We start from the raw sequence: 13,753 nt of genomic DNA on the forward strand, positions 1-13,753 counted from the left end.
AGGTCACACCGGCGCGCGACCTAAGAGCCCGGGAACGTCCACGCCGCGAAGACAGCTGCGTACGTCCAGGGCCAACCCGGGCGGCTCGAAACGCCCACTGCCCGCGTGAAACCGGCCTGCAGATGCTCCGCTCGCCGCCACAGCTGCACCGGATAGCTCCCCGTCCCGCGCCGCCCACTGGGGAGAAACTGAGGCAACGAAGGGGAGAGGAGCGCCGCAGAACTCACCGCGGACGACCGGCGGCAGCCATGTTCGCGGACACTACGCATGCGCGAGCCCGATTACCCGGATGTGCGCGTCCTCGGCAGCCAGCTGCGGGACTGTGGAGGGGCGGGGTGAATTTCTCCTGGCGCTCACTCTTTGGCTGGCTGCCTGGTCTTTCTGTTTGGACTCACGGATGTTTTCTTTTCCAGCCACTAGTCGGCTGTTGGCCGAGGCGGGGCTTGCTCCCCGGCCGAGGTGCTTCAGGTTCGGCGTCCTCCTTCTGCGACCAGCCTGGCATTTCTCCCTAGGCGTTCTAAACCGTGCTGTCGGTGGTTGTAGTACAGCCTTAATCTTAGTGCATAATTTGCCGGAATGGTTTTACATCATAGCTTGTTTTATTTTCAGAAAAATATGTTAAAATCCAGCTCAGGATATCTCATTACTTGACAATATAATTAATTTGCAAATCATGCAAGCTACATGTTTTTAGAATAGGGCAGCTAAGGATCGTAGTCGCACTCGGACGTGGTAGTGCACACCTGTGATCCCAACTATTTGTGAAGATGAGGCAGGATTGTAAATTACAGGCCAGCCTGAGAAACTTAGTGGGGCCAGAAATATGGTTTATAACAGAAGCAAATCACAAATTAGTGAACTGAGTGGTTTGGTTCTGGTTTTGGTGTTAGTTTTCCTGTGGCTAAGCAGTGAATCCAGGGCATCCTGCCTTTCAGGCACCTGCTCACCTGGTGGGCTCACAGCCCCAGCCCCAGTAGTGTTTTGGGGGGTCTTTAGCTTTACTGGTTTTCTACTACTTAATTACAAAGGAATATGAAGCTCCAACTATAATAATGAATTTTTTTTTTATAGAAGAGTTCTAAGCAGGCCTGCCTCAGGCTCCCAATACTGTAGCTGGGATTGTAGGCATGTCACAATGCCCAGCATTGTTTTTTGTTTTTTAAAGCTCTGTTATTAAGTGGATATATATTTAGAATTCTTGTATGTTCTTGATGAATTTGGCCATCTATAATTATGGAGTATTCTTTCTTATACCCAGTAGTTTTCCTTGTTCTGAAGTTTACTTAGCTTGATAATTACCTACCCACGCCAGCCTTCTTTTGATTATATTTGCTGTATATATTTTTTCAGACTTTTGCTTAAATTTACCTATATCATATTTCAAGTATAATTCTTATAGATGGTAAACAGGTCTTGTGTGGTGCTGTCGTTGTTGTTTTATCCTGACAATTTTTGGTATTTTTGTGGTTTTTAAGACACAGGTTGTACTTCAGGTTGACCTAGAATTCACCATGTAATGCAGGTAGGCCTCAAACTCACAGCAAACCTCCTGGCTCGGCCTCCAGAGTGCTAAGATTAAAGGTGAGCACCACCATGCCTGGTGACAGTTTTTTTAATTGGTGTGTTTAGAGCATTCACATTTAATGTAATTATTGATACAGTTCAATTTAGCCCTGCCATTTTTTCTTTTCTGTTTGTCACTTCTATTTTGGGGGTGGTGGTGCTGATTTCCCTTTTCTGCCTTCTTTGTATTATTATAAAATTTTGTACCACTCCATATTAGATTATCTGTTGGCATTTTAGCTGTATATCTTTGTATTTTTAAAGATTCTATTAGTGCACATTGGTTATTAGGGCAATGAGTTTCATTTTGGCAGATTGGTACATGCATACAGTATCGTTTGGTCATCTTCACCCCCATTACCTTTCTTGCCCTGCCACCACCTCATGTTTGTATGATTTTTTTAAAAAAATGACTGCAGCCGGGCTTTGGTGGCGCACGCCTGTAATCCCAGCACTCAGGAGGCTGAGGCAGGAGGATCGCCGTGAGTTTGAGACCAGCCTGGGCTACATAGTGAATTCATAGCCAGCTGGAACTACATAGTTATACCCTGTCTTAAAAAAAATAAAAGAGAAAGAAACAGAGAGGGAGGAAGGGGCCAGACATAGTGCTGCACATTTGTAACCTAAGCACTGAGGAGGCTGAGGCAGGAGGACTGCCATGAATGTGCAGCCAGTCTATGTTGCTGAGTGAGTTCAAGGTGAGCCTGAACAGTATAGCACCCTAATCTCAAAACACACACACACACACACACACGCACACACACACAAAAGAAATGATAAAAATTATGCATCATCTTTGTGACAAAAAGTTGAAAATTTTTATTGAAGATATTGTTGTTGGGTAGTTTCCTCAAAAATAGCTCACCAAACAAAAGTATTTCAGGTCTTTTTTGCCTCAAACAAAGAATTGGATAAGACAAGCCAAAAACAGTGCCAAAAGTTTATTTCAAAGGTTAGGCATGAAGCAGTAAGTGGAAAACTGGCTCTTCAGAGTGAACTTGGGCTGATCAAAAGAGGAAAAGAGAAAAAAGATCCAGGGTGGACTACCATGAGGAGTCACGACAGCAAGGTCCTGGTGGCATCTGGTCTTCTTTGTACCTTCCACATCTCATGGGAGCCTGCCAAAAGTTCTACATATATGGTCTTGAGAATCATCTGGCACTGCTCTGGGGTCTTGTAATTTATAGGTCCTTCCCACTTCTCCAGCCAGCTTGCCACATCGTACCTTCTATATTAATAACGAAAGACTCTTCAAGTAAGCAGGAGTTGGACTTGGTGCAAGGTTGAAAAAATCCAATATTCAAACCACGACAGTCATCACCAGACTAAACTATGAAAGCAGTATCTCCCTACAACAAACCACTGGAGGAATTTTACTAGAGTATTGTGGCAAAGCAGAACAGCTCAGTGTCACAACCAAGTGCCATAGCTCTGAGGCACAGCTGCATGTTACAGCTCAGTGTTACAGCTCTGGGTCACAGCTATCACGATTTGAAGACTCAAGAATCTGACGGTCACTTGAAGAGGTGGAGAAAAACCTTTATTATGCTGCCAGGCTCCAAGAAGTTCATACTCTGAAGTCTGAGCACCTCAATAGGAATGAGAGATTCCTTATATAGGGATCTACAGGGCAAGTGAGCATGCTCACTAAAGCAGAGGGGCAGAGTTACAGAACATTCCTGAGAGGGCACTTCATACAGTTACAAAACATTTTGATATGTTGGGCAGGAGTGCAGCACAACCATTACACTTCTGGAACAAAACATTCTGTGGGAAAAAAAAAAAAACATGGAGACGAGGCAAGGGCCTGCCTTATTATATAGTATTACTCTATCAGTATGACAAACAGTTCCTGTAAGTCACACAAAAGAGGGTAGCTACTGAAGTATCCAAGTCCACTCCTTAAGAAACAAAAGGAAAAGGAAATCAGAATTCCTCTACCAGAGTAAAAGCTCTCCTAAATTCCAGTAACTAAGCAACCCAATGAAGAGAACAAAAGAAAGGTCCAAAAGTGCTGGGTGCGATGGTGCACACCTGTAATCCCAGCACTTTGGAGACTGAGGCAGGAGGATCTCTGTGAGTTTGAGACCAGCCTGGGCTACCCAGTGAGTTCCAGGTCAGTCTCAACTACATAGTGAGATCCTGTCTCAAAAAACAAACAAAAATAAATAAATAATTAATTAATTCAAAAAATAAAAGGTCCACATGGACTTAGACTAGGCCTAATTTGATTAAGTGGGAAAGGTGGCTTCAGACTTCAGAAGAAGTATGTATTCATCTTGCCACCTTTTCAGATGGAAAAAAACCCCTGCAAATCTTAATGCATACATATTCTCAAACACACATTATATACTGCAGATGAACAAAATATCTATATGTGACCACACAAACACACACACCTTGAGGATGACTAGAATACAGAACAAAAGAATACCTTTGATTCATCAGGGTAAAGAAGAGTGTCTTCACACAAAAGGCACAAAACACAGATTTAAAACATCTGAATATATCAAAATATCACTAATGGTTCTGTACACTATGAAACATAGAAGAAACACATCCTGGGGTGTGGGTGAAGCACAGGGTCTCCAGAGTGGCTCTGTGGGCTTCCCTGTATAACCAATAACTATTCAACAATAAACACCTACTTTGGGGGATTGTCCCATCGATTATGCCCAAAGCAGGCTGTAAGCAGTGCAGGCTGTCAATAGTGAACCCTGGAACTGCCTTATTTTAAGAAGTGAGTCTGACCAAAACATAAGGCAACATACAGCCAGGGTCAGTGATTCTTACCAAAATTTCATTCCCAGACTAACACAAAAATCCTTTGTCTCTTTTTTTTTTACAAGTTTTGCCTGCATCAAGATATCCCTATCAACCACACATAGTCCCCTTACCCCAATTTAACAATGATGTGTCACCAGTAAATATCAGCAGTTCTGGCCTTTTGGGGTCTTTGCAGTTTGCTCAACACTGGTCATCCTGGCTCCCCGTTTCTCTCTCAAACTCTGTCCCTATGTCTTTCTTCTCACCATTCAACATAACACCAATCAAGAGATCGAGACTTGCCACAGGGGTCTCTGACAACTTACTACTCCTAAATTCATCTAAACAAACCATAAATTCACATTCAGCATCAAACAACTATAACTTGTTCCAACACCAGAAGAAGACTTAAGCATGTTTCCCACCTTTAGCAGGCAGGATTGCCATGAGTTTGAGCCAGTCTGAGTTACAGTGAATGCAAGCCCAGCCTAAACTACACAGCAAGACCTTGTCTCAACAAGCCCACCACAACAACAAAATTGTTTGACTGGAAAAAAAGAACAGCGTTGAGGTTAGTGAAGTCACTGTTCCACTTAAGATTTAAAAGAAATATCACACTACACTCCATAAATATGTAAATACCTATATGTTATTTAAAAGTAAATATATATATTTTTAAAGACATTATGTATCCTCAGGACACTGAGAGGCTGAGGCAAGAGGATCACAAGTTCCAGATCAGCTTGGGCAATTTAGTAATAACCTATCTCAAAATAAAAAAATAAAGTAATGGAAAGGTAGCTCAGTTCAAAGGCCCTGGCTTTAATCTCCAATACCACCCCTACCCCCAAAAAAGGTAATATAATTTTTAAAAGAAATCTTTAAGAACTATAAAGATGAAATAGCCAGGTACGGGATGATGTATGTAATCCCACCACCTAAGAGGGATGGCATGGGAGGATCATAAATTCAAGGCCAACCTGGGCTACATAACAAGAACTGCAGATTTAACTAACAAGAGAAGAAGGTGCTAAGTAAAAGAGCAGAAATTCTTCAAAATGAAAATAAGGAAATAGCTAAGAAAATGATGAAAATCTAATTTGCTATTTGAAGATTAGTGAAGTAGACATATCTTCAGCAAGACTATTTTAAAAAGCAAGTAACAGAGGCCAGGAATTTAGCTCAGTGGCACCGTGCCTGCTTTGCAAGCAAAAGGTTGTGCGTTCAATCTCTGGTACAAAAAAGAAAAAGCAAGCAAGTAACAAAGAAATAATATCAGTTGTGAAATGGGAACTAAACTAAGAAGCAGTAGACAGTTACCAAAATAGCAAGGTTGGCATTATCTTAGGAACGCAAGGACTGCAAACATTAAAACATCTACTGATGCAACTGCCCATATTATCAGATTAAAGTAGAAGATAGCTCGACACATTCACAAAGTTCTCTGAAGAAATCTCATCTGCTGTGTAACTAGGACAATCTTTACGTAATACCAGTAAGAGAGTAAAAATGATTTTTTAAAAAGTAGTACAGGATGTTCCCACCCTCCTAAGACACTAGCAGCCCATTTTATGGGTTTCTGTTTCCGGGGAGACAGTGTCTTTCCTGTCCTGGCCCTTTAGGATGAAGTTCTATGCAATGGCGGGTGCCTTCAGCAGGAAAGAAGGGTGAAGCTGAGTGTGGTGGTACATTCCTGTAATCCTAGCTCAGGAAACTGAGACGGGAAGGTGACTGTGAGTTTGAGGCCAGGATGAATTATGTAGTACTATCCTTACTCATAAAAATAAAAATAAAATAGGAATTAGGAGTGCAAAGAGGGAGAGGATGTCTTTGAATCTTTTTGGTGAACCAAGGTTTCTTTCTTTCTTTCTTTCTTTTTTAATTCTCTGGCTAACAGTAGGTTTCTGGAGTTTTTCTGACTTTACCTATTGCATGTTTTACCCTGCTCTTGTGTAAAAGTGGGAAAAACACTAGGACCAAAAAAAAAGCCACAACCATACCTTTTGTTGTTTTGTTTTTTGGTACTGGAGATAGAATTCAGGGTCTTTTCACTGAAGTACATCCCTTGAAAATGCCTCCTCCTTTTTTGAGACAAGGTCTTAGTCACTAAGTTGCCCAGGCTGGTTTCAAACTAGTCATCCTCCTGCCTCAGTTTCCCAGCATGGTGGGATTGTACATGTGTCCCACCATGCCAGGCCACAACTGTATGAAATACATATCATTACCATCAACTATGATCAAAGATTTGACAATAATCTGTATTTAATATACCAATCTACCTGCTAATGTTAAATTTTCAAAGTTCTTAAGTAGTTATTTTTAATATTCTGGTCATAGATTTCTGTGGCAGTCAGTAAGAGAGATGGGCTATAATTAGCTCTGTTATAAACAATGTCAGAAACAACACTAAATTTTAGACAAAACCCCAATCACAGGAAGCAGATCCATGTTGCCCCTCAGTCTTGGGTGGGAGGAGGAAACTCAGCTACCTAGGGGCACAAGGAGCTCTTAGAGTGATGGAAATGTTCTCTCTTGATTGTGTAAGTGGTTGTAGAATTGTACACATTAATCAAAACACACAGAACTGTATACTTAAAGGGAATGCAAATTTATTTTTGAGTGCTAGGGATTGAACCCATAGCTTTCACACTAAGCTACATCACCTACTCCTTTTTTATTTTTCATTTTGAGACAAAGTCTCACAAAATTGCTAAATTGCCCACATTGGGCTTGAACCTGTGACCCTCCTGTTAGAGTGCTGGGATTATAGGTGTGTGTCACCATGCCCTGTTCACTCAGCTTCTTAGACTTGTAAATAGTTCATTGTGGAAAGACTTTACAGATGAAATCTATGTGGTTAATTGGAAAAGTTTTAAACAAACCTAGGCTGATGGAAGGCATACAGAGGGCCCGTTTAAATGTAAGGAACGTGGAAAAGTATACGCAGATCTCCTGCCATTTTTTTACTCACACTGCTCAACCCCACAGCCACCCTTAAAGTGAGAACTGACTTCAGGATACACATATTTAGACATCAGAAAAGTCATACTGAAGAAATATCACATACAAGGAGTGTACGCAGAGGTTGTCTTAACTATGAGTAACCCTCTCGGGAGATAGTCCTTCCACATGTGTTGAGCACGGGCATCTTTCCTGAGAAAGATTCCCTTCAGCATGTTTCCAAACTCACACAGGAAGAGAATTCTATAAATACAATCTTTCACACTTTGTTCCTCCATTACTTAGCATCATGGATGCAATCAATGTGGGAAAGCTGTAGACAGAGCTCACTCCTGATGGTGCAGCATCAGAGAACTCATACTAGGGATGTCTTGTGTCTCTCCTGTGATGAATGGCCTTGTATATTCTCATGTATCCAATGTAAAAGGGCTCACCCAGGAGAATTCCAGGAATTTGTGTTTGCAGGCTCTCAGTTGTATCTTTTATCCTATTTTACACAGAGAAATTCATACTCATTAGAGAAACTCACTGAACATAATCAACATGGGAAAACTATTGGCTGATACTCCGTTTTATTGGATATCAGAAACAAACCAAAAAGGAAGCAAAAGCCCCAAGGTATTTTTGATCCATAAATATACTACTCACATATACTGATGCTATGTGCACAAAACTTCCTGCAGTCACAGGAAGAAGCTGTGAACAAATCTACTCTATATGTTTCCTTGATTTGCCATAGAAACACTATGTGATAGGACTCAGGGTTTAGATCTCATAATGTCTCGTAGATATGACTGCCATAGATGATCAAGTGTAAATGTTATCAATGACAACAGCAGGTCCATCTTTCTACATCATGTATCAGTCAGAGAACCACCAATTTTGAAAACTTATGCGAATCATGGAAACCAATATATACATATTTTTCATATTCAAAGAAGAAGGTTGAATGGCATGCCGTTCATATTTTCCACTTACACTCCACATGTGGTCACTTCAAAAAAATCAGAGTTTATGCTAACTTACCAATATTTTGTCAGTGGCATTCTGTTTATTTAAAGAGAGGTATAATAAAAATTGTGTGCAACTCATACTTCAAACATCATTTTCAGCGTCCGGTAAGATGAAGAAGACATACCACAGCCTGATAACATCTTCAAACTCTGTGGATCATGCATAGCTTACAAGCTTCACTGAAAACCCTTTTCAAAATGGAGGGCACAAACAGGATTGATTTTCTCTTCTGAATCCTGGATGTTATAAGGCAAAGAGCCAGGGATTTAGCTCAGTAGCACTGCATCTGCCTTGCAAGTATAAGGTTGTGAGTTCAATCCCCATGCCAAAAAAATAAAATAAAATAAAAGACAAGAAACAACAACAAAAAAATCCTCTAATTTTAGAATTTTATACTCCATAACAAAGATATCATTTGTGTAGAGAAGAGAATAAGTATTTACAGACTTGTTCAGAAAAAACTCCCCAAGTTAACAAAATACTAATCATAACAGAAGTATGAACCATGTCCCCAAAATATATATGAAAGGATGTGTGAAGAATCTTTAGTCATAAGAAAAAACTGGATACATCCCAGAAGTCCCTTGATAGCCAGGCATGGTGGCACATACCTGAAATCCTAGCACTCCAGAGGCTGAGGTAGGAGGGTTGCCATGAGTTCTAGGCCAGCCTGAATTGAATTACACAGCAAGTCTCAAAAAAAGTACCTCAATAATTAGATAAATGGACAAAACATGGGACATCAACACAGTAGAACCCTCTCAAGCAGTTAAAAAAATGAACTACTGGTACACACCGCAACTTGGAAGAAACTAAAAAGCAATGAGTGAAAATAGACATAAAACAAAAAAATTAGTTGGGTTACCTCTGTGATACTGCCCAGGGAATGTATGGGGTCTAGAAATGGAACAGAGTTTTGATCTGTGTGATGGACATATGTGTATGAATGTAAAAATCCACTGAGCCAGGTGTGTTGGTAGAGGTCTGTAATACTCTGGGAGGCCTGAGGAATTCAGCTGCTTAGTGAGACCATCCCAAAATAAAAAAGGATGAGGATGTAGCTCAGTGTGAAGTCCTGGTTTCAATCCCTAAGTAGCAATAAATAAATATGGTGGGGATGTACTCATGTGTTCAACCCTCAGTACCACAAGGGGGAGAGGATAAGGATAAAGGGAAATCTTAAGACAAATTTATTCTTATCATTCTGGAGGTGGAAGTATGAAGTCAGTGTCACTGAAAAAATTCAGCAAGGTTGCACTCTCTGAGAGGCTCCAGGAGCTAATTCATTCCCTGCCTCTTCTAGCTTCTGATGATTGCTGCCATCTTTGGCTTATGACAATGTAACTCCAATCTCTGCCTCGTTGGGTCACATCACTTTCTCCTTTTCTGTGTAAAGGTAATCAATGCTTCTGTGCCTCCCTCCAATAAAGACATGTCATTGATAATGTAATCAAGGATACTCTCATCTCTAGAGGCTTAAGTATTACTGCAAAGACTTCTTCTAAGAAAGTAACAATCACAGGATTCAGAGATTAGGACCTGCCATCCTTGGGAGCCATTTTTCAGCCTGCCACACTCTCCTAAACTTTAATAAAAACCCTGGGCTTCACTCCTAGTTTGAATTCATTCCTTCAACCCAGTCACCATGGAAAGAATACTTGCACGAATTGCCATTAGCCAAAGCACGTGCATGTCCCTGGATTAATCACTGAGGAAAAGAAGGAGAACATGCAGCTCCAAGCCAGTGAGGACCATCCCCTGGAGCTGAGACAGAGACAACCACATCCACAGCTTCCCTAAAGGGTACGTGCTGTGCTCGTGGGGAAGGAGGAGTGGGGTTGCTTCACACATAAACTGAAGATTCCTCTCACCTTGAGATTCTTTGAGGTGCTAGCTTCTTTCCTGAACACAAGAGGGAGCTCAGACTCTACCCTTACCCTCCCTGGTGCCAACTTGCTTTCCAACACTCACTGGAACTCCTACCAGGGTCCCCATCTCCTACCTGCTCCCTGGATATTGTCTTCATTCCAGATCTCTATTCACAAATCCAAAAATAGCCAGCAAATAAATATAGTTCTCTCCTAGACTCTCCAGAAAAGCATCCTTGATTTTTGCCCAGTAAGCAAATTTTGAACATTTCACTTCCAGAGTTGTCAGATAATTTATTTCTATTTAAAGTCACCCAATTTTGGTATCTGCTACAGTGACAAATGAAAGCAAATACAGCCCCCTTGAGACCATGAAAACCTGAGCCTTAGAACCAACCAAGACGATACACTGAGCAAGCCTAAGCCCAAAGATGGACGTGTCTTTAGCGTAGGAACCAGCCCTGGAGGCCCCTGCCTCTGGGTTTCACACAATTTAAGACAAGAAGTGGTGGCATTTTCTGTTACCTGCAGTCAACAAAATATCTTATGTAGTAAGTTTCCCTTGCTACCCATCAGTCATTTTGAGCCAGGATCTGGGCTTCCTAGGGGCAGCCCTCAGAAGAGACCAGGACCTCCAGGCAGGATAACCCTCACTAGCCCGGCTCAGAGTCACTCCTTGTGAGATGGACACCACAGAGAAGAGAGACTTGCTGTGTTCAGTAGAAATGACCCAGGAGTCTCAGCTGCAATTTCAGGGGCACAGCAACCCAGTTGCAGATGGCAAAAAGATAATCCAGAGTCCCATGTCTTGAGTGAAATCAAGCGGCAGGAAGCAGTGAGTTGCAGTTTTTGTTTTTGTTTAGGTACTGGGGATTGAACTCAGGACCTTATGCTTGTGAGGCAGGCAGCGGAACCACTGAGCTAAATCCTGGCCTTCTTTGTTTTTCTATGGTACTGGGGATTGAACCCAGGGCCTTTGCGGTGAGCTACATCCCCACCCCTTTTTAATTTTTTTCTATTTTGAGCCAGGGTCTCAATCACCAAGTTGCCCATGGTGACTCAAACTTGCAATCCCCCTGCCTCAGCCTTTAGAGTGCATCACCACACCCAGCTGGAACACTTTTGAACTAGCAATTTCTGTGGACATTTCTCAAGTTTGAATCTAATTTGTTCCTGTGAAAACTAGCAGTTCCTTCCCTCACAATTTGAGGAGTGGAGTACAAAGCTATGTAGAACCAGACCTCTCAAAAGGCTGCATTGTAATTTTATTTGCTATTTTTGGGGGGTCTAGTGATAAATTTGGAAAAACTGACACTTTTAAACATTGGCCTTCCTGTTCTGGAACATAAGCATTCTCATCTCTGTAAGCTTACAATTCTTTCTAGAAACCTGTTTTCTCATAAATCCTCTGCATTTCCCCACAGACTAATTTCATTTTTTCTGATACTACTATAAAAGTATTTTCCCCAATATATTTGTTACAGTTACTGAGAAGACTTTGTTCATACATAATTTGAGTGTTGATTTATGTCAATTTGCTTCTCATTCTGCCTGGTTTATTTTGACCTGGTTGGGGTTGTGTGGAGAGAGGATGGGGGGAGGGAGGCAGGGATGCAGGGAGGGGGAGAGGGAGGGAGGAAGAGAGAGGGGAAAGGGGGGTGCAGTGCTCAGGGCCTTTGCCCTGAGCTACAACCCAGTGAGCTCAATAAGTCCCTAAGGTACCCAGGACAATGAATTTGGGATCTTGTCTCCCAGAGTTGGAATTTCAGACATGCACTATTACTGTGGTACTTACGCCTGTTTCATAATCTTATTTGTCGCTAGAAATTTTAAAATTCAGATTGCTGAGAGCAGCTTTTCATCTTTGGCTTGGATGTATATAGCCTCTCAGGACTGTTGATCAGAATATGAAAAAGATTGAAAAAAAAATAGAAGTTAATTTTCATCAGAGAAGAAAAGGCAGACTTCCCAAGACAAGGATAAATACTGGTGGGTTATATTCAGGACCGGCAGTTAATATGTATCCAGCTTTTTTTTTGCATTCTAGTAGGCAAAAGATAAAGACATCCCCAAAATGGGGATGGCAAGAGGGGAGGAGGGAGCCCAGTCCTGAGTGACATCAGCTCTGAGTGGTAGGGAGCTGCATCAAGAATCAAACACTTGCAGATTTCCCATTCTGGGAAGAAACATTTTTATGTGGCTTTTCAGTGCAAGAATATGAACTGGATTATTCCACACCCTCTTCACTGGTGTGTCCTGCATTCTGTGGACTGCACATTACACCTTCAAGCAGACCATTTTCTGGATGGAGGATGTTCTTAGACTCTGCTCACAGCTCAAATTCTTTGGTGTTTCGCTTGTTTTGGGTCCAGTGTACATTATTTTGTTGACCTTATCTTTGACGTTGGAGGCAAGGAGGTAAAGAACACACAAATAGCAGTAATGACCAAAAAGCCCCTTTTCTGAGAAACAGCCACAATAACACTAGTTTCCACGTAAAATTCAGACAAAATTTTAGACTAACTGCAACAACAAACAAGTGAAAAGGTGTAGCCCAAGAGTAGGTCGTTTCCACTGTGGCAATAAAAATTAACACTCCCTGGGACCACTTTAGCAAGCAGTGAGCAAAGGAGCATGGGCAAACGCAGGGCTCCTAACCCCTTGGAGAAACCCTAGGGCAGAGAAGGACGGTGGTCAGTGAGCCCTGAACTCAAGCAGAAGCGAGAGCATTAGAGGCTTGGTCTCGTGGAAGCCAAGAGCACACCGGGCCAGGTGTCCTGCGAAGAGTACATGGAGAGTGATCTACGGGTTGCCCCAACTACAAAGTGAGGTAGTGGTCAGTGGTCCCTGCCACGCACACCCGCTCACGGGGGTCTGGGGTGCAGTGAACCCTGCGCTTCTATGCAGACCTGGGCTAGCTCTGCAGGCCAAGCCACCCCGAGACTGGGGAACGCTTAACCCCTCGCACACCTCTGGCCAGTTCTCCACTCCCAGAAACTAGCAGGGATCTCAGCCCGGGTCTCCGCACACTTCTGGTCTGCCAAACTTCCCCCAGACCCACCCCCGACCGGGGGGAACACCCGTTACCGCCCACCGCGTCCCTATTATACTCAGGCTCACTCCACTACCAGAGAGCCCGCTTCGGCCCTCTCCGCTCAGCGCCTGCGTAAATTGGAGCCTAGATCCGCCCCGTCCTGGAGCTGGGGTAGACACTGGCTCCGCCCACACGCTGGCTCCGCCCACACACTGGCTCCGCCCACACACTTCCCGTCCGCGCCGTCCTCGCCCCTAGTACTAAATAGGCCCGCCCCTCCTTCCGTAATAATCCCTCGGAGGGCAAGGTCGCCCCGACCAACGCCCTCGCCACTTCCGACCCTCCCCTCTTCGCTCCTCCCCTTCCCTCAACTCAGGTACGCCCACACGTGGTCAACCTTGGGGTGAAGCACGACTCCTTCCCGGCCTTAGTCACCGCCTATGGAGGTGCTGGGCGGTGGCAACCTACCACAGGTATCTTTCACCCGAGTCCTCCCCCTCGCCGTTAGGCAGTCTATGATAACCGGATCACTGCCTATCGCCGCTTC

General features: G+C 43.0%; 1 protein-coding gene and 1 long non-coding RNA gene across 2 annotated transcripts in view; both read right to left on the reverse strand.

Moving 5' to 3' along the window:
• Positions 1-485, reverse strand: part of Znf329 (zinc finger protein 329) — an 11,887-nt gene extending 11,402 nt beyond the window's left edge. The window contains exon 1 of the mRNA XM_010616667.3: positions 228-485. The gene's annotated coding sequence lies outside the window, so the exon portion shown is untranslated. The remainder of the gene's footprint in view (positions 1-227) is intronic.
• Positions 486-2,402: 1,917 nt separating this feature from the next.
• On the reverse strand, positions 2,403-13,750 carry LOC104856949. Its single transcript, XR_004518064.1, has 3 exons — positions 13,675-13,750; positions 11,968-12,065; positions 2,403-3,330 (listed from the first exon to the last, which is right to left on the reverse strand). It is a non-coding gene; the product is annotated as an uncharacterized LOC104856949 (long non-coding RNA).
• Positions 13,751-13,753: the final 3 nt, after the last annotated feature.

This window comes from Fukomys damarensis, unplaced genomic scaffold (assembly GCF_012274545.1).
Source record: "Fukomys damarensis isolate Sample0158 unplaced genomic scaffold, DMR_v1.0_HiC HiC_scaffold_19, whole genome shotgun sequence".
Taxonomy (NCBI): domain Eukaryota; kingdom Metazoa; phylum Chordata; class Mammalia; order Rodentia; family Bathyergidae; genus Fukomys; species Fukomys damarensis.